Below are 22,369 nucleotides of genomic sequence, written 5' to 3'. Positions count from 1 at the left end.
AAAAAAAAAAAAAAAGTATCAAGGGAAATTTAAACATATTTTAAATTAAATGAATATAAACTACTTATCAAAATTTGGGAAATACATTGAAATAGTGTTAAAGGGGAAATTTACAACTTTAAATGCATACATTAGAAAGAAAATGTGATCTAAAATTAATAACGTAAGTACCCACTTCAAGAAACTAGAAAAATAATAGCAATATATTCCTAAAACAAGCAGAAGTAAAGAATAAAAGTTAAAGCAGATATAAATAAAATTGAGGACAGAAAAACAATACAGAAAAGCAATATAACTAAAAATTGATTCTTTATCAATAAAATTAACACATTTATAGCAAGGCTAACCAGGGAGAAGGGAAGGGAGAGAGAGAGAGGAAGTGTGGAAGAGAGAGAGAAACAGGACACATAACTTTTCACCAGAAATGAAAAAAAAATGATTAAATAACTACAAGTAACACTGTATCCGCAATTTAAAAAATTATATGATATGTACCAATTACATAAAATAAACAAACTACCACAACTTTAACAATGCAATATAAATAACCTGAATAACCCTATATTTATTAAAGAAATTAATCGACAATTGTTCCATTGGTAAATTACAGCAAACTTTCCAAGAAGAAATGATGCCAAATATTTAAAATCTTTTCAGGAGGTAGAACTCAATTCATGAGTTCATGATTACCCTAATGCACAAAGCAGAGAAAGAGATTACAAGAAAAGAGAATTTCAGACTAATATCTCTCATAAACATAGATATAAAATTCTCAACAAAATAGTAGCAATTTGAATCTAACCATATAAAAAGAATTATACAGCACAATCAAGTGGAATTTATTCCAGGTATGCAAAGCTGATTCAACGTTTGAAAATCAATCAAAACAATTCAATACATCAACAGGTTAAAGAAGACAAATTATATGATCATACCAACTGATACCCAAAAGGCATTTGACCAAAATCCAACACCTGTGTTAAAGATTCTCAGGAAAATAGAAATAGAGAAGGACTTCCTTGATGTAATAAAGAGCATCTACAAAAACTATGGGTAAAATAATATTTAATAATGACACCGGTTACTTTCCCCCTAACATTGAGAACAAAGCAAAGATGGCCTCTCTCACCAGTCCTTTTCAACATCATATAGAAGTCCTATCTACTGCAATAAGGCAAGAAAAAGTAATACAAGGTATACAAGTTGAAAATGAATAAATAAATCTGTATTTACAGATGACACTGTTGTCTATATGGAAAATCTTAAGAATCAACAACAAAACAAGGAACTAAAAAGTGAATTTAGAAAGGTCATAAAACAAAAGATTATTACTTAAAATTAATTGCTGACCTATGGCAAACTAAAATTTGAAATTTAAAAGAAAATATCATTTACAATGGCACCAAGATAAATAAAATACTTAAGTATAAGTTGAACAAAACATGTAGATCTATATGTAGAAAATTTCAACACACTGATAAAAGAAATCAAAGATTTAAATAAATGAATTTATTCCATGTTCATAAATTCATTAAATTAATATGGTTAAGACATTAATTCTCTCCAACATGATATATAGATTCCATTAAATTTCTATCAAAACCTCAGCAAGTTATTTTGCAGATATTCGCAAACTGATTTTAATGTTTATATGGAAGTACAGAAGACCCATAATTAAGCCAAAAAAATACTAAAAAAGTAAAACAAGATCAGAGGACTGAAACTACCAGAACGTAAGACTTAATATAAAACTATTAATTCCATTCTGTTGGTTGCCAATTCACTCTAATGACTGTTTCTTTTGCTGTGCAGAAGCTGTGGAGTTTGATTAGGTCCCATTTGTCTATTTTGACTTTTGATGTCAATGCTTTTGGTGTTTTGGTCATGAAGTCCTTGCCTACGCCTATGTCCTGAATGGTTTTGCCTAGATTTTCTTCTAGGGTTTTTATGGTGTTAGGTCTTATGTTTAAGTCTTTAATCCATCTGGAGTTAATTTTAGTGTAAGGTGTCAGGAAGGAGTCCAGTTTCTGCTTTCTGCACATGGCTAGCCAGTTTTCCCAACACCATTTATTAAACAGGGAATCCTTTCCCCATTGCTTGATTTTGTCTGGTTTGTCAAAGATCAGATGGTTGTAGATATGTTGCATTGTGTCTGAGACCTCTGTTCTGTTCCATTGGTCTATATCTCTGTTTTGGTACCAGTACCATGCTGTTTTGATTACTGTAGGCTTGTAGTATAGTTTGAAGTCTGGTAGTGTGATGCCTCCCGCTTTGTTCTCAGCAAACTGACAGAAGAGCAGATCAAACACCGCATGTTCTCGCTCATAGGTGGGTGTTGAACAATGAGAACACATGGACACAGGGAGGGGAGCACTACACACTGGGGTCAGTTGGGGGGAAATAGGGGAGGGACAGTGAGGGGTGGGGAGCTGGGGAGAGATAGCAGGGGGAGAGATGCCAGATGTAGGTGATGGGGAGGAAGGCAGCAAATCACACTGCCACGTGTGTACCTATGCAACAATCTTGCATGTTCTTCACATGTACCCCAAAACCTAAAATGCAATAAAATAAATAAATGGGGAGAAAAAAAACTATTAATCAAGACAGTGTGGTGTTCATGAAAATAGACAGATCAGTGTAACATGATAGAGGTCCTAGATATGTGCTTACACAAATAGAGTCCACTGATCTTTGCCAAAGACACAAAGGCAATGGGGAAACAATAATCTTTTCAAGAAATGGTGCTGGGACAATTGGACGTTCATATTAAAACGAAATTTAGACAAAGGAATTGCACCATTCACAAAAATAACTCAAAATACTTATTAAACTTACAAGTAAAATGTAAAATTATAAAGCTTCTAAAAATTAACACAGGACAAATCTACATGACTTTGGATTTGGTGACAAGATATTAGATCCAATACCAAAAACAAAATACATGAGAGAAAAAAAATTAATAAGTTAATATAAAAATTAAAATTCTGCTCTTCAAAAGACCCTCAGATGAAAGAAAAGAAAACAGACTGGGTGAAAACATTTGCAAACATAATATCGGGTAAATGACCAATCAAAATATTTTTTTAACTTGACAAAATTATTACTTAAAATCTCTTAAATTTTATCAATAATAAAAAAGAGCTAATTTTAAAACAAACAAAATATATGAATAGATATTTTACTCATGAAGGTTTGCAAACTGGGTGTGTACCCAAAGTCCCAGCACTTTGGGAGGTTGAGGCAGGAGGTCACTTGAGACCAGTAGTTCTAGACTGGCTTGGGCAACACAGTAAAACCTGGTCTCTACAAAAAATTTTTAAAATTAGCAAAGCATGGTGGTGTGAGCCTGTGGTCCCTGTTCATTGAAAGGTTGAAGTGGGAGGATCACCTGAGCCCAGGAGGTCAAAGCAGGAGAGAGTCATGATCATGCCACTGCACATCAGCCTGGGCAATGGAGTGATACCCCATCTCAAGACAACAATAACAACAACAAAAATCAAAGAAGGTATGCAAGTGGAAAATGAGTACATGAATAGATGCTCAACAGTATCTTTCATTGGGGAATTGCAAATTAAAACATAAATGAGACATCACTACTTAACTATTTAAATGGCTAAAATCGAAAACACTGATGATTCCAATTTCTGTCAGGATGCAAAGCAAAAAATTCTCATTTGCTTATGAGAATGCAAAATGGCACAACTACTTTGGAAGAGTGGAAGAAGAGTTTTGCAGTTTTTTACAAAACTAAACAAAGCCTAACTCTGGGATCAAGCAAATGTATTCCTAGGTATTTACCCAACTGATTTTAAAATTTATACCAAAACCTGCATATGGATAATTATAGCAGCTTTATTCATAATTGCCAAAAACTGGAAGCAATCCTTCAGTAGGTGAATGAATAAACAAAATAATACTACGTCCACATAATGAAGTATTAATCAGAGACAAAAAAAAATGAATATGCTACCAAACCTTGGAAATACATGGATAAATTTTAAATGCATATTGCTAAGTGACAAAAGTCCATTTGAAAAGATTTATTATTCCAATTATATAACACTCTGGAAAAGACAGAACTATAAAGATCATAAACAGATAAGTGGTGGTTAGGGGTTTAGTGGAGAGGGGCTAAACAGGGGAAGCCTAATGAATTTTTGGGGATGGTTCAGCTATTCTGTATAATACTTATAATATCATGGTTTTAAATGATGCTATGTAGACCAAAACTCAGAAGTTTATAACACAAAATGTGTTCCTTAATATACATACATTTTTAAAAAATCACTTAGGAATTTTGAGAATCAAAGAGAAGACATAATGTGATAAAAGAATCCATGTTACAAATATATGAAACAGTGTCACTGAAGGGGATGGGAGAAAAAAGGTGCAGACCTGAGTAATTCTAAGATGAGAGGGAAAAAAAGCACTGAAAATCAGCACTGTATTCAGATAACAGCATTGCCTCCCATGGATGTATGGCTTTACAGTTACAAAACCACTGTCCATATATGCTGAAATTGTTTCTCATCTCTAATCCGTACGTCCAAAATCAGAAATGCTCCAAAATCTGAAAGTTTTTGATCATGGCATAATGACATGACACCACAAGTAGAAAATTACACACAGAAGTACATAACACAAACTTTTTTTACACACAAAATTACTTTAAAGTATAAAATTTATTTCAGTCTATGTGTATAAAATGTATATGAAACATACATTAATTTTGTGTTTAGACTTGGTTCTCGTCCCTAAGATATCTTATTTTATATGCAAATATTCCACAATCCAAAAATATTTGAAATCCTACATGCTTTTTGTTCCAAGCATTTCAGATAAGAGATACTCAATCTTCAAATGGATAATGAGTGGTAGAAGCCACGTATCTCCCTGAAGTCAGAGTTACAGGTAAGCAAGTTAAGGGGGCTAGAATGGTCCAAATGGTAGAATCAGTATAAACTTATGTTTAGCTCAATATAGCTCCAAGTGGTTTTATATGGAAATACTTATATATAAATTTATGTATATAGATTAGTGTGTATACATATATTGATCTTTGTTGGTTTAAAGTCCATTTTATCAGAGTCTGAGAGGTTAGCTGAGAGGTCTTAGATGAAATGACCATCCAGCAGCAATGAAAAGAATCTGGTCGCCTTGGAGAAATAGCTGAATATAGAACTGGAACTAGTATTATACAAGATGAACCTGAATCATTTTGTGGTGCTAGAAAGTAAGAAAGTTCTAACAAAAAAAAAAAAGTAAAAAATAAACACAAAAAAACATAGCAATGGAGTTATGTCAGAGACACAATTTTAGACTCTGATAAAATGGACTTTAAACCAACAAAGATCAAAAGAGACAAAGAAGGTCATTAGATGATGGTAAAAGGATCAATGCAACTAGAAGAGCTAATTATCCTAAATATATATGCACCCAATACAGGAACACTCATATACATAAAGCAAGTTCTTAATGACCTACAAAGAGACTTAGACTCACACACAATAATAGTGGGAGACTTTAACACTCCACTGTCATTATTAGACAGATCAATGAGACAGAAAATTAACACGGATATCCAGGACTTGAATGCAGATCTGGATCAAGAGGACCTTATAGACATCTACAGAACTCTCCACCCCAAATTCACGGAATATACATTCTTCTTAGCACCACATTGCACTTACCCTAAAAGAGTCATAATTGGAAGTAAATTACCCCTCAGCAAATGCAAAAGAACAGAAATCATAACAACCAATTTCTCAGACGACAGTGCAATCAAATTAGAACTCAGGATTAAGAAACTCACTCAAAACTAAAACACTACATGGAAACTGAACGATCTGCTCCTGAATCATGATATATGAAGAAATGAAGGCAGAAATAAAGATATTCTTCAAAACCAATGAGAACAAAGATACAACGTAGCAGAATCTCTGGGACACATTTAAAGCAATGTCTAGGGGGAAATTTGTAGCACTAAATGCCCACACAAGAAGTGAGGACAGATCTAAAATCGACACCCTATCATCACAATTAAAAGAAATAGAAGATCAAGAAAAAACAAATTCAAAAGCTAGCAGAAGACAAGAAATAACTAAGATCAGAGCAGAACTGAAGGAGATAGAGACATACACACACACACACACACACACACACACACAAACACACACACACACACAAAAACCTCTTCAAAAAATCAACCAATCCAACAGCCAGTTTTTTTTTTAAAGATCAAGAAAATAGATAGATCACTAGCCAGACTAATAAAAAAGAAAAGAGTGAAGAATCGAATAGATGCAATAAAAAATGATAAAGGGGATATCACCACTGATTCCACAGAAATACAAGCTACCATCAGAGATTACTATTAACAACTTTACTCTCCAGTAAATCTAGAAGTAAATCTAGAAGAAGTCCTGGACACTTACACCCTCCCAAGATTAAACCAGGAAGAAGTTGAACCCCTGAATGGACAAATAACAAGGTCTGAAACTGAGGCAGCAATAAAAAAAAAAAAAAAAAAAAAAAATCCAGGTCCAGAGGGGATCACAGCCAAATTCTACCAGATTTACACAGAGGAACTACAACCATTCCTTCTGAAATTATTTCAAACGACAAAAACAGGGAATCCTCCCTAACTCATTTTATGAGACCAACATCATCCTAATACCAAAACCTGGCAGACACACACTATAGAAGAAAATTTCAGGAAAATATCCATGATGAACATCGATGCAAAAATATTGAATAAAATACTGACAAACCAATTGCAACAGCACATCAAAAATCTTATCCATCACAATGAAGGAGGCTTCATCCCGGGGATGCAAGCCCAGTTCAACATACACAAATCTATAAACATAATCCATCACATAAAGACAAAAATCACATGATTATCTCAATAGATGAAGAGAAGGCCTTCCATAAAATTCAACAGTGCTTTATGCTAAAAACTCTTAATAAACTAGGTATTAATGGAACATATCTCAAAATAATAAAAGCTATTTATGAAAAACCCACAGTCAATATCATACTGAATGGGCAAAAACTGGAAGCATTCCCTTTGAAAACTGGCGCTAGACAAGGATGCCCTCTCTCACCACTTCTATTCAACATAATATTGGAAGTTCTATCCAGAGCAATCAGGCAAGAAAAGAAATAAAGGGTATTCAGTTAGGAAAAGTGGAAGTCAAATTGTCTCTATTTGCAGATGACATGATTGTATATATTCGGAAGACTCCATCGTCTCAGTCCAAAATCTCCTTAAGCTCATAAGCAACTTTGGTAAAGTCTCAGGATACAAAATCAACATGCAAAAATCACAAGCATTCCTATACACCAACAACAGACAAGCAGAGAGCCAAATCAGAGCAAACTCCCATTCACAATTGCTACAAAGTGAATAAAATACCTAGGAATACAACTAACAAAGGATGTAAAGGATCTCTTCGAGGATAACTACAAAGCACTGCTCAAGGAAATAAGAGAGGACATAAACAGAAGGAAAAACATTCCATGCTCATGGTTAGGAAGAATTAAACTTCAGAGTTTCTCCACAGCAAAAGAAATAATCGTTAGAGTGAACGGGCACCCAACAGAATAGGAAAAAATTTTTGCAAGCTACCCATCTGACAAAGGGCTAGTATCCAGAATCTACAAAGAACTTAAACAAATTTACAAGAAAAAAACAAACAACTCCACCAAAAAGTGGGCGAAGAATATGAACAGTTAGTTTTCAAAAGAAGGCATTTATGCAGCCAATGAACATATGAAAAAATGCTCAGCATCACTGGTCATTAGAGAAATGCAAATGAAAACCACATTGAGATATCATCTCACATCAGTTAGGATGGCGACCATTAAAAAATCTGGAGACAACAGATGATGGAGAGGTTGTGAAGAAACAGGAATGCTTTTACACTGTTGGTAGGACTGTAAATTAGCTCAACCATTGTGGAAAACAGTGTGGCAATTCATCAAGGATTTAGAAATAGAAATACCATCTGACCCAGCAATCCCATTACTGGGTATACACCCAAAGGATTATAAATCATTCTATTATAAAGACACATGCACATGTATATTCATTGCAGCACTGTTTACAATAAAAAAGACTTGGAACCAACTCAAATGCCCATGGGTGTTGAACAATGAGAACACATGGACATAGGGAGGGGAACATCACACACTGGGGTCTGTTGGGGATTGGGGGACTAGGGGAGGGATAGCATGGGGTGGGGAGATTGAGGAGGGATAACATTAGGAGAAATATCCAATGTAGGTGACAAGGTGTGGAGGCAGCAAACCACTATGGCATGTATATACCTATGTAAAAATCCTGCAAAATCTAAACAGGTACCCTAGAACTTAAAGAAAAAAAAATAAAAAGAAAATTGTCTATTTCATCAAACAGTAAATTTCCAAAATTGTCACAGGCACAAGGCCCTTCTCGCACCATGATGAATAAATGTGGTGTCATGGATGAGATTCAAAAATAGAAAAAGACATTTGATTTTTAAAAACATATTCAAGAAAGTTTATGAACTGTGAACTTTTTGTTGATAAAAAAGATAAAACTGATATATATGTATACACACACACATACACTACTTCTTCACTACACTACATCTGTATAATTCTCTTTTTCTCTGGTAGCAGCTGCATGCACCCATTTTCTTCATTCACATGGAGTGGGTAGAGATCAGGTGGCACTTCTGGGGTAATCAACGAAGTATTGATAGTGCTTGAATCAGCTGCCCAATCTGCGACCAGTTGCTCACTCTAAACTCTCTTCTTTTTATTTCACCCAGGCTGACCTCCCTGAAACCTTAAATTCTAACTCGTGTCTGTACACAGGAATTATATTCCTGTCATGCCTTTCTAGTTCTACTGAACAACAGGTGCTAGATGAGTATAACCTCTGTCTATGAACTTTGCTTGCCTGGAATTTCTGGACACTGGTCTCAGGTCTGAAAATCTGACTTTAATTTTTCCTATTGTTTTCCTGAAAGCTTCTAAAAAGAATTCAATTTCACTTCCTGAAAGTGAAAGTAATTAGATGAAGAGAAGTCTCAGACACAAGCTTTCCATGTGCTTTTGTGAATAGTCTCAGACTCCTTATAGGCCACCTTACCCTGGTGTAAATAAAGATAACACTAGTTTATACAGCACAGGTTCAAGATTAGAATGAAGATTATGGTCTTAACATACTGCCTGGAACATAGGAAATTTGCAATAAATTTTAATGATCATTACCAGCAATGTGTTGTTACTTCTGGCTGCAAAACTCCCAAGAAACCTGCCCTGGTCTTGTTTTCTAGATTTGTCAATTCCCGGCATGAGGATATCAAGCTCTGGAGAAGCCAGTGCTCCTCCACAGTCTGTCTGCTTTCTCAGCCTCAATCCCAGGCATATCACATCATCCCCACTTCTGTCAACTTTGCAGTAGATACTGGGTGTTAAATCAAGTTTAGCCTAAAGCTACAAATGTAAGGATAAAAATCTCCTTACATATTTTAAGTTCAGCCTAAAATTTTCTCTGTACATTGTGACCTATACAACCTAAATGACTTGCATATAAACTGTAGTCTACTCTTTTGCCAATCACCAAGTTTTGGCCAATCAAAGATGGCCAACTGTTCAAACCATGTTCAAATAAGGTAAACACGAAACTGTAAACAATCTGGATGTTTCTGTTTGTCACTTCCATTTTCTGTATGTTACTTTCTCTTTCTGTTCATAAGTTATCTTCCACCATGTGGCTGTGCTGGATTACTCTGGCTCAGAAGACTGCTTGATTGAGAATCATTCTTTGCTCAATTTAATTCTTTTAATTTAGCCAAGATTTTTATTTTAGCAGATGGTGTCAGGAGCGGGATCTGAAGTAGAGCTTCTGGTAAACCCAGTGCTAAGCAACCAGGTGAGGTACCCACCAGGCCCATTGTGTCCATTACTCTCTCTTGGAGCAGCTGGGGATTGCAGTAAGTTTTCTCCCAGATTCCAAAGCTCCACAGATTTGTGTTTTGAGCTCTCTGAGTTTGATTGAACAAATGCCTGATCCAAACTGGGTTTAAAAGTTGCAACAGAAACTGGACTGGGTCCAGGATTGCATTGGCTAGTTGATCAAGGGAGCCTAAGAGACAAAGCCCGTATTTGAGGTAAAAATGAGGTCCTTAAATTTCTGAAGAACTGAACTCCTTCCAGTTTATATATCATAAGTATTAGGCCCCAGAAGCAAAGTTTTACAGAAATGGCAAAATCTTACTAAGGGTAACTATTAGTGGAATGTTCCACATGAACAACACTGAGTAGAAGCTTCTGAAAAAATTCAATATTCTCATTTAAAGACTTTACAAGAGGAATATAAAAAGCTAACTAATTAAAACAAATTTAAATATGCTAATGTTTTGGTTTAGTTCCTATGCTACCCCAAAGGTAGATGTAGATGTTTATAAAAGGAAAGCCCTTAGCTGAAATAGGCTTGCTTCCTTTTCAGATCTATCCACGCTGAGTCCAGGCATGCAACGCTTTGTTCAACTTGCTCCTTAATGGACTTCACCCATTACTGTGAACCCAGTAACTTTAGCTAACAAACAGTAGCTATGTTAAAAAGAACATCCATTGAACTAAAATACACCTCTCTGGAACTTAATTGGCTATCTTGAAATTCTTTTGTAAAAGAAATTTACATCTATAAAGGCAATCTCCATTTTTTTTCCTTTTATTTTCTTTAAGTTCTGGAGTACATGTTCAGATCTCGCAGGATTGTTACAGAGATATACACATGCCATGGTGGTTTGCTGCCTCCATATTCTGTCACCTACATTAGATATTTCTCCTACCCATCCTCTGCTATGCCTCCCCTATCCCCACCCCCCAACAGACCCCAGTGTGTGATGTTCTCCACCCTGTGCCCATGTGTTCTCATTGTTCAACACCCACTTATGAGTGAGAACATGTGGTGTTTGGTTTTCTGCTCTTGTGTCAGTTTGCTGAGAATGACGGTTTCCAGGTTCATACAAAGGAGATGAACTTATCATTTTTTATGGCTGCATAACATTCCATGGTATATATATGCCATATTTTCTTTATCCAGTCTATTGTTCATGAGCATTTGGGTTGGTTCCAGGTCTTTGCTATTGTAAACAGTGCCACAATGAACATATGTGTGCCTGTGTCTTCATAATAGAATGGTTTATAATCTTTTGGGTATATAACCAGTAATGGGATTGCTAGGTCAAATGGGATTTTTAATTCTAGATCCTTGAGGAATCACCACACTGTCTTCCACAATAATTTAACTAATTTACAGTCTCACCAACAGTGTAAAAGCATTCCTATTTCTCCACATCCTCTCCAGCATCTGTTGTCTCCAGATTTTTTAAATGATCACCATCCTAACGGCTGTGAGATGGTATCTCAATGTTGTTTTGACTTGTAATTCTCTAATGACCAGTGATGATGAGCATTTGTTCATATATTTGTTGACTGTATAAATGCCTTCTTTTGAAAAGTATCTGTTCATATCCTTTGCACAATTTTGATGGAGTTGTTTGTTTTTTTCTTGTAAATTTGTTTAAGTTCTGTGTAGATTCTGGATATTAGCCCTTTGTCAGATGGGTAGCTTGCAAAATTTTTTTCCCATTCTGTTGGTTGCTGGTTCACTCTAATTACTGTTTCTTGTGCTGTACAGAAGCTCCAAAGTTTAATTAGACCCCATTTGTCTATTTTGGCTTTTGTTGTCATTGCTTTTGGTGTTTTAGCCAAGTCCTTGCTATGCCTATGTCCTGAATGGTATTGCCTAGCTTTTCTTGTAGGGTTTTTATGGTGTTAGGTCTTATGTTTAAATCTTTAATCAATCTGGAGTTAATTTTAGTGTAAAGTGGAAGGAAGGGGTCCAGTTTCAACTTTCTGCACTTGGCTAGCCAGTTTTCCCAACACCATTTATTAAACAGGGAATCCATATTTCCCATTGCTTGTTTTTGTCCGGTTTGTCAAAGATCAGATGGTTGTAGGTGTGTGGCATTTCCTCTGAGGCCTTTGTTCTGTTCCATTTGTCTATATCTCTGTTTTCGTACCGGTACCAAAGCAGTGCTGTTTTACTTACTGTAGCCTTGTAGTATAGTTTGAAGTCAGATAGTATGATGCCTCCAGCTTTGTTCTTTTGCCTGGGGTTGTCTTGGCTATGCAGACTCTCTTTTGGTTCCATATGAAGTTTAAAGTGGTTTTTTCCAGTTCTGTGAAGGTCAATGGTAGCTTGATGGGGATAGCATTGAATCTATAAATTACTTTGAGCAATAGGACCATTTTCACAATATTAATTCTTCCTAACCATTAGCATAGAATGTTTTTCCATCTGTTTGTGTCCTCTCTTATTTCCTTGAGCAGTGGTTTGTAGTTATCCTTGAAGAGATCCTTTACATCCTTTGTTAGTTATATTCCTAGGTATTTTATTTACTTTGTAGCAATTGTGAATGAGGCTCTCTGTCTGTTGTTGGTATATAGGAATGCTTGTGATTTTTGCATGTTGATTTTGTATCCTGAGATTTTGCTGAAGTTGCTTATGAGCTTAAGGAGATTTTGGGCTGAGACAATGTAGTCTTCTAAACATACAATCCTGTCATCTGCAAATAGAGACAATCTGTCTTCCTTTTTCCTAACTGAATACCCTTTATTTCTTTTTCTTGCCTGATTGTTCTGGCTAGAACTTCCAATACTATGTTGAATAGGAATGATGAGAGAGGGCACCCTTGTCTAGTGCCAGTTTTTAAAGGGAATGCTTCCAGTTTTTGCTCATTCAGTATGATACTGGCTGTGGGTTTGTCATAAATAGCTTTTTTTTTACTTTGAGATACATTCCGTCGATAACTAGTTTATTAAGAGAATTTAGCATAAAGGGCTGTTGAATTTTGTCAAAGGCCTTCTCTGCATCTATTAAGATAATCATGTGGTTTTTGTCTTTGGTTTTATGTGATGGATTACATATATTGATTTGCATATGTTGAACCAGACTTTCATCCCTGGAATGACGCCTACTTGATTGTGATGGATAAGCTTTTTGATGTGCTGTTGCATTTGGTTTGCCAGTATTTTATTGAAGATTTTTGCATTGGTGTTCATTGCGGATACTGGCCTGAAATTTTCTTTTTTAGTTGTGTCTCTGCCAGGTTTTGATATCAGGATGGTGTTTGTCTCATAAAATGAGTTAGGGAGGAATCCCTCTCTTTGTATTGTTTGGAATACTTTCAGAAGAAATAGTACTAGCTCCTCTTTGTACCTCTGGTAGAATTCGACTATAAACCTGTCTGGACCTGAACATTTTTTGGTTGGTAGGCTATTAATTTCTGCCTCTACTTCAGACCTTGTTATTGGTCGATTCAGTGATTCAATTTCTTCCTGGTTTAGTCTTGGGAGAGCGTAAGTGTCCAGGAATTTATCCATTTCCTCTAGATTTACTGGTTTATGTGCACAGAGTTGTTTGTAGTAGTCTCTGATAGTAGTTTGTATTTCTGTGTAATTGGTGGTGATATCCCCTTTATCATATTTTATTGCATCTATTCAATTCTTCTCTCTTTTCTTTTTTTTTCAGCACATTAAACAATTTATTAGAGGTAGAATATGAATAATCCAGGCCAAAGTCTATAATCATATCAGAACACAACCTAGCTCCCTCGATATGTACAATCTCAAAAAATCAGGCATGGGTACTAAGCAGACAGCAGAAACCCAACATTGAAATCACAGCCAAGTCATTCCATACAAAAAGACAAAAGAACTCTAAACCAGGAGGCTCGCTAGTGTCTCACCCAAAGTTATAAAGCGGAAGTTTAGCTAAGGCCTAAAAGGCATCCTTAATCTTGATGTTTTTCATTTCAACAAGAAATTCTGAAAATGTCTCAAAATTTGAGTGATGGAAGAAGGTATCACCTTCCGTAGCCAAGGGAAATGAATAGAGCTGTGGCTAAATGTTTGAGTGGTGTCCGAAGCAGAAAGGGAGCTGTTGTCTTTCAGAGGCCACAGAGCCTGCTGTTAGGAAATGCCATTTGACTTGCAAACTGGTTATGGTAGTTGCTGATGAAGAAGACGAGGAGCCATGATGTCATTCCTTTTTTACACAGTCTGTCTTCCTGCCGGTAACCACACTTCAATCACCACGGGCAATGACTGAGATAAATTTTGCATTGTAAAACAGGGATGCAGCAGTAAGGGAACAATTATCACCATGCATAAAATTTGGGCGGCTGCAGACTCCTCAGGCGGCCCCATGGCATGCGGCTGCCAAGGTTGCCACCACTCAAGGTGCTGGCAGAGCAGCTGCGGTGCGACGCGGAGGGCATCCTGGGAGCATGATGGCCCTGTGGATGCAGGGCATGGTGGTGATGGCGGACAGCGGCGAGGTGTCGTGCGGGCGGCCCTGCCTCGTCCCGGGAAAGTCCGTGATGGTGATGGGAGTGGTACAGGCCTGCAGCCCCAAGCCACGCCTGCAGGCTGTGAAGATGACACACCTTCCTGATAATCCCATCCGTGAAAGAATGTGGGAACTGGAAGTGGAAGATTTACACAGGCATATTCCTTAGATGATATTGGAACTGTCATTAAAAACAACTAAAATCCTGAAACGATTTAAAGCTTATAATGATGTGGATTTCACGGCTATTTTTCAGTGCGTATTTTTCAAAATTTCTGAGAGAGCCTTGCTTTGGTTGACTGAGGAGTCTGGATATAGGAATGTTTAAATCCTGGGATACTTCAGTGATAGCCTCTGCTGCCCCTAGCTTTGCCTGTATTTGCTGATAAAAAGCAGATGCTTTTTTCTTCCTGGTATGTGTGTGTTAATTCTCTTTCTCTCTCTTTTCTTTTTTATTAGTCTGGCTAGTGGTCTATTTTCTTGATCTTTTCAAAAAAGTAGCTCCTGGATTTATTGATTTTTTGGAGTTTTTTTGTGTCTTTATCTCCTTCAGATCTGCTCTGATCTTAGTTATTTCTTGTCTTCTGCTAGCTTTTGAATTTGTTTGTTCTTGCTCCTCTAGTTCTTTTAATTGTGATGATAGGGTGTCAATTTTAGATCTTTCCTCACTGCTCATGTGGGCATTTAGTGCTATAAATTTCCCTATAGACACTGCTTTAAATGTGTCCCAGAGATTCTGCTACATTATGCCTTTGTTCTAATTGGTTTTGAAGAACATCTCTATTTCTGCCTTCATTTCATCAAATATCCAGTAGTCATTCAGGAGCAGGTCAATCAGTTTACATGTAGTTTTTTAGTTTTGAGTGAGTTTCTTATCCTGAGTTCTAATTTGATTGCACTGTCATCTGAGAGACTGGTTTTTATGATTTCTGTTCTTTTTCATTTGCTGAGGAGTGATTTACTTCCAATTATGTGGTCAATTTTAGAGTAAGTGCAATGTGGTGCTCAGAAGAATGTATATTCTGTGGTTTGGGGTGGAGAGTTCTGTAGATGTCTATGAGGTCCACTTGGTCCAGATCTGCATTCAAGTACTGGATATCTCGTTAATTTTAACAAGGATAACAGAAAATTTATAAGGATATCTGTCTAATATTGAGAGTGAAGTGTTAAACTCTCCCACTGTTATTGAGCTGTCTAATATTAACAGTGGAGTGTTAAAGTCTCCCACTATTATTGTATGGGAGTCTAACTCTCATTGTAGGTCATTAAGAACTTGCTTTATGTATCTGGGCGCTTCTGAATTGGGTGCATATATATTTAGGATAGCACTTCTTGTTGTATTGGTCCTTTTACCATTATGTAATGCCCTTCTTTGTCTCTTTTGATCTTTGTTGATTTGAAGTCTATTTTATCAGAGACTAGAATTGCAACCCCTGCTTTTTCTGCTTTCCATTTGCTTGATAAAATCTTCCTCCACCCCTTTATTTTGAGTCTATGTCTGTCTTTGCACATGAGATGGGTCTCCTGAATACAGCACATTAATGGGTCTTGACTTTTTATCCAATTTGCCAGTCTGTGTCTTTTGATTGGGGCGTTTAGCCCATTTACATTTAAGGTTAATATTATTATGCGTAAATTTGATCTTGCCATTTTGATACTAGCTGGTTGTTTTTCCTGTTAGTTGACACAGTTTCTTCATTGTGTCGATGGCCTTTACCATTTGGTACCTTTTTGCAGTAGCTGGTACCGGTTGTTCCTTTCCATGTTTAGTGCTTCCTTCAGAAGCTCTTGCAAGGCAGGCCTGGTGGTGACAGAAATCTCTCAGCAATTGCTTGTTTGTAAAGAATTTTTCTCCTTCACTTATGCAGCTTAGTTTGGCTGCATATTAAATTCTGGTTTCAAAGTTTTTTTCTTTAAGGATGTTGAATATTGGCCCCCACTCTCTTCTGGCTTGTAGGATTTCTGCCAAGAGATCTGCTGTGAGTCTGATGGGCTTCCCTTTGTGGGTAACCCACCTTTCTCTCTGACTGCACTTAGCATTTTTTTCCTTCATTTCAAGCCTGGTGAATCTGATGATTATGTGCCTTGGGGTTGCTCTTCTTGAGGAATATCTTTGTGGTATTCTCTGTATTTCCTGGATTTGAATGTGGGCCTGCCTTGCTAGGCTGGGGAAGTTCTGCTGGATAATATCCTTAAGAGTGTTTTCCAGCTTGGTTTCATTCCTTCTGTCACATTCAGATACACCAATCAAATGCAGATTTGGTCTTTTCACATAATCTCATATTTCTTTGAGGCTTTGTCCATTTCTTTTCACTCTTTTTTTTCTCTAATCCTGCCTCCACTTTTTATTTCATTGAGTTGTTCTGCAATGCCTTATATCATTTCTTCTGCTTAATTGATTTGGTTTTTGATACTTGCGTATGCTTTGTGAATTGTTTTGGACTGAACTCATGCACTAGGCCTCAACAGACCCCATCAAACAAAAATGGAGTCACTTGTCCTAAATGTGAAATAACTAAACTAAGATTTTAAGGAAACACATAGATCCTAGAACAGACCAGGTTTTATTTTTTCTTTCATAAACAGGATATTCTAACATAAGGAGATACTCTCTAATCCTTAAAAACATAACCAGAAGTTCTTCTTCCCACCTTTTAAAAGCCACTGTTATGTTTCCAAAAGTGTTTCAAGATCAAAGAAATACATTTACAATGGTGAAACTGAAATCATTGACTAAAAGTTTTGGTCATTCTCTCAAAATTGGTTAAAATTGAGAGAATTACCAAAAAGGGAAAATTATTAAATAAAATTTAGACTAAATCTACCTCCTTACCTATTTTAAGTTCAGCCTAAAGGTTTTTCTGTACATTCTGAAGTATAACCTCTATGGAATTGTAAACCAACTGTAACCTACTCTTGTGCCAGTTACTGAGTTTTGTCCAGTCAACTGTGGCCAACTGTTCAAACCGTGTTCAAATAAGACAAACACTGAACAATAACCAATCTGGCTGCTTCTGTATCTCACTCCCATTTTCTGCACTTCACTCTCTTTTTTCTGTTCATAATTGTCTTCTATCTTGTGGCTGTGCTAGAGTCTCTGAGCCTATTCTGGCTCAGGAGCCTGTTCCATTTGTGTCTTTGTGCAATTAAACTCTGTTAAATTTGATTCAGCTGAGTTTTTCTTTTAATATGGGATTGTAGTTAAAACCTAGTTATTTGTTAGAAAAGTGTCTTATTCATACACACAAGTTCTTCATGTTTATCTTCTTATTAATTTGTATAGGCTAAAATTCAGAAATATTGTCAAAATGGGAGACAGTGAGAATTTCTGAGTTTAGCCACTTAAGCTAGTATTTGTGTCTTATCCGTGAAAAACATGTACCTTTTTTCCATAGTGCCAGATGTTTAAATAATTTTCTTTTAAAATATGAAAATATGTGTCATAGCTGTTATAAGTATTTAGGAATTTGGCAGCATTTTATGATAATGGTGTTATTGTCTCTGAGGAAGTCTACATAATGTTTTATATCATGTAGACTAAAATGAGGCAGTTTGTTAATCTGTATTTTTGTTTTGTTCTTGACATCATGCAGTCATGTTACACACTGAAGCAAACACTTTTATACTCCCTCTTTTGGTGCACATTAAAAATATTTAATAACCAGTAGAAAATTGTTAGAATATATACTGTCTATAGTCCATGAATATGTGTCACGTGGCCACTAGTGTGTTGAGACTAGTATACAAAAATGGAATAACATCGTGTTAACCCAATCCCTAGTGAAACCTTCCTTTCATGAAATAAGTATCACTCTTTCAATAACTAATACATACTAGTATTTGCAGGTGGGTATAAATAGATGAATAACTTCATGACATCATGAACAGAATATGCTTTAGCTAATAATAGAAATGTTGAAAATGGTCTCCACAGCTATGTCCAGATTCAGCTATCTGGTAGTTTGCTTATAAAGCAGGATGATTTGGTAAAAAAAATAATAATAAATGAAAATCAAGAAATCAAATATACCATTAAAAAAGAAAGAAATTCTGTCATTTTTGACAAATGTCAAGGCATTCTAACTGGATTTTTTATTTTAGTTCCTGCTGCTCAGATTACATACTGACATTTTAAAAATTATTCTTAATAATTTAAAATAAATAATTATATATATATATATACACATGGAGTATATGTCATGTTTTCATATGTGTGTACATTGTAGAATGATTAAACCAAATGAACATATCTATCACCTCATATATATTTTTGTGAGAACACTTAAAACGTACTCTTTTAGCAATGTTGAAATATGCAATGCATTACTATTACCTATGATCACCATGCCATGCAATACATCACTTAGACTATGCCTCTCATCTGAAACTTTATATCCTTTGATTGACATCTCCTCTTTTCCCATCGTTCCACTCCTGTCCCCATCATTCTACTCTTTAGTTCTATAAATTTGACTTGTTTTGATTCTACATATAAGTGAGATCATGCGGTATTTCCCTCTCTGTGCCTGTCTTACTTAAAATAGTGTCCTCCAGACTCATCTATGCTGTTGAAAATTATAGAATTTCCTTTATAAGGCTGAATATCATCCCACTGTGTTTAGTATTAATTTGTTTGTGGATGCTTAGGTTGCTTCCATATGTTGGTTGTTGTAAACAGTGCTGCAATGAACATAGAGTGCAGATATCTCTTCAACATGATGATTTCATACCTTTTGGATGTATACCCAAAAGTGAGACTGTTGAATCATATGATAAGTCTATTCTTGTTTTTTAAATTAATTAATTAATTATTTTGAGAAGAAGCCTGACTCTGTTGTCTAGGTGGGAGTGCAGTGGCACGACCTCAGTGACTGCAATCTCTACCTTCTGGGTTCAAGTGATTTTCCAGGCTCAGCGTCCTGAGTAGCTGGGATTACAGGGTTCTGCCACCATGGCCAGCTAATTTTGTATTTTTAATAGAGACAAGGTTTCACTTTGTTGGCCAGGCTGGTCTCCAACTCCTGACCTCAAGTGATCTGCCCACCTTGGTCTTCTAAAGTGCTGAGTTACAGGTATGATCTACCACACCTGGCCAGTAAGTCTATTTTTAATTTTTTGAGGAATATATATCTTGTTTTCCATAATGGCTATACTAATTTACCTTCCCACTAACAATACTTTTTCATTCTTGATTAAAAATTAAGCAAATAAAATGTGATTAAGTTACATAACTGAAATCTATGACAAATTTTTCCCTCTCCAATGCAAACTCTGAATTTCCAGTTTAATAACTTGTGTATCCTGTCTTGTAACACACTGTTAATGAGTTTCCCTTCTTTAATCAGATTTTCTTTAAATCAATGCAAACACATACTCCTCCTCCACAAGAATATGACAATAAAAAAGCAATCACAACAAATCCAGAAAGCATTTGAGGTCACATCACATGGCATTTTTACTGTAAAACTGTAATTCTTTTTTCCAAATGTTTATAATGTTTTGAGCTCATTCAATAAGAGGAAAATACCTATCTCTGCAGACACAGTTTGGTGGTTTTGTCTCTCTTCAATTGGAATTGCTAAGCGTTTCCTAATTAGAAGAATTTACAGGAAATGCCAAACATTCTAAATAACTGATATGTTGTAATTAAGTTTCAGCAATTGAACAAATTAACCTTTTCATTTTTAATGATATCAAACTAACTGGCAATTTCCAAAAAGTTTCTAAGTAAGCAATTGAGGGAATTATCAAAAACTAGGAAATGAAGAAGAAACGTATTTCTGGGTTGTTACTACAGTATTTTATTTGTGCAATTAAATTGACAGGAGCAATCTCTCTCTGAGATTAAAAATGATAGAAGAGATAACAAGTTAAATATAAGACATCAATGTATGATAAGGTGAGGAAAATATGTACTTTAACTGTTAATGCTCTAACAAAATTTCAAAATGTCAATTTATGCTATGGCATATTAATAAAACATATACAAATAAAATTATTTAAAATGATATTAAAGTCACATAAAGACTGAGAAGGACATGAGTTGCGAAATTATCATTAAATTAATTTTTATGAAAGTAATCTTTATGAAGACCTAGGTAGAATTAAATACAGAAATAATTCATGATTTGATGTTTTAATTTCTCATTTGATTCATTTAGATTTTATAACTTGAAATCACATGTAATTATAAATAAACTGAACAAGTAAAATAACTGATAATAAAATATCAGTAGTATATGTAGCTAAATAAATGCACTAAGTTTCTTGTGCCTTTAGCCAAATCAAGCAACTGAAGAAAATAGCTAAAATAGAATGTTGTATTTAGTAGATAGTTCATTAACAGCTGATTATTTGCATCTGAATTTTCCTGGTTATCTGTCTATAACCAGATGACCTTAATTTTTGTGTATTTTAGAATGAGTTTAAGATTTTACGGATAATTTATTAGAAGTAACTCAAAATAATTCATCAAGTTTTACCTATGTCTTATAATATTCTGTTATAAAACCTCTACTCTTGTTTTGGATTCATATAAATAGCAGGAAAAAACATGGTGTATATGGAAAAAACATGGTGAATTTTACATGCCTTTTTCCTTATACAGACGCCTGAGCAAAATTCAAAGTTCATACTGTTAGTGTGAATTTAGAACAAGCAGTTGACAAGGTAACAAAGCTCTTTCAAACGGTGCACATGAAGCAACAGATATCATAGATCTTAAGAATTTCTTAGTCTAAGCATCAACCTGAAGAATAAAGTATTTTCCTTCTAGTTACTTTATATAAAACTCTATATACTTGTATATAAATCCAAACAATTTTATATCTGTTATAAAACCAATATGAGGATCACAGAATTTTCAAAAGCCTCAGAATCTTAAATTATATATATATATATATATTTACACACACACATATATATATACATACATATATATATATATACACACATATATATATATATACACATACATATATACATATGAAACAGCACTTTCTGAATTGGTATTATTTTCATGTTCAAAGTTTGCGTGCCACAGCAAACTATAAGAATATAAGCAATGAGTATCATCAGCAAAATATAATGCATTATGTCAAATTCAATTTTCCTGTTGCAAAACAATTTGGAAATGGTAATTTTTTGTTAGTGTTTGGGGAGCTGGGATAAATTGATATAATTTTAGAACATAGATCAGTGTTTAATTCTGGATTGTAGTGGGAATTCATGGGTTTTCTTGAGTTTCCCTGATACAGAATCATACCATTTTCAAATAGAAACATATTTACCTCTCCTTCTCTAATTCTTATACTCCTATTTGCTCTCATTTAATTTCACTGGCTAATTCCTCCAATATTATGTCCATATTATAATAGTGGGCATTTTTATCCTGTCTCTGACTTTAGTGGCAACCAAAATCAGTGACTTATAATTCATTTATGTCATGCATTAGAATTTGTGAGTGGGTGATATTTATTTTTGTGCCCTACATTACCTGGTCATTTTCACTACAATGCTGCAGATGGGAAATCAGTGTTAGAAAGATTAACCAGATGATTTCCCAGAGTTGTTGACAGTGGTAGGCAACAGTAGAACTGTCATACGCATTATTTGCTTTTCCTTTTTTTAAAAAAATCATACCTTGATTTCTTTCTGTGGACCTCAAGGGTGCAATTGCCAATTAATTATATTCAGGGACTTTAAATAATAATTTCTGCTAAAATTTGATTTGGTTTTAAACTGACACCAATGAGACTTACATATCCCTATGGCATGCAAATACTTCTCTGTCATATGCCAACTTGTCAGTATTTCTCTGCTGATTTAAATGCAAATAAATAATACCTTGTATTGATATTTACTTTGGCATTGATGCTGACAATTTGGACTTTAAGTGACAGCATTAATATAGATTGCAGCAACATAGAGTCAGTGGATGTCTTATAATAAAATGTG

General features: G+C 35.2%; 1 pseudogene; it reads left to right on the top strand.

The window, feature by feature from the left end:
- Positions 1 to 14,647, top strand: part of LOC119467093 — a 66,775-nt pseudogene extending 52,128 nt beyond the window's left edge.
- Positions 14,648 to 22,369: the final 7,722 nt, after the last annotated feature.

Source organism: Cebus imitator, unplaced genomic scaffold (genome assembly GCF_001604975.1).
Source record: "Cebus imitator isolate Cc_AM_T3 unplaced genomic scaffold, Cebus_imitator-1.0 Scaffold12, whole genome shotgun sequence".
Taxonomy (NCBI): Eukaryota; Metazoa; Chordata; class Mammalia; order Primates; family Cebidae; genus Cebus; species Cebus imitator.
Note: the sequence above shows the minus strand (reverse complement) of the source record. Positions and strands in the feature narration are given on the sequence as shown.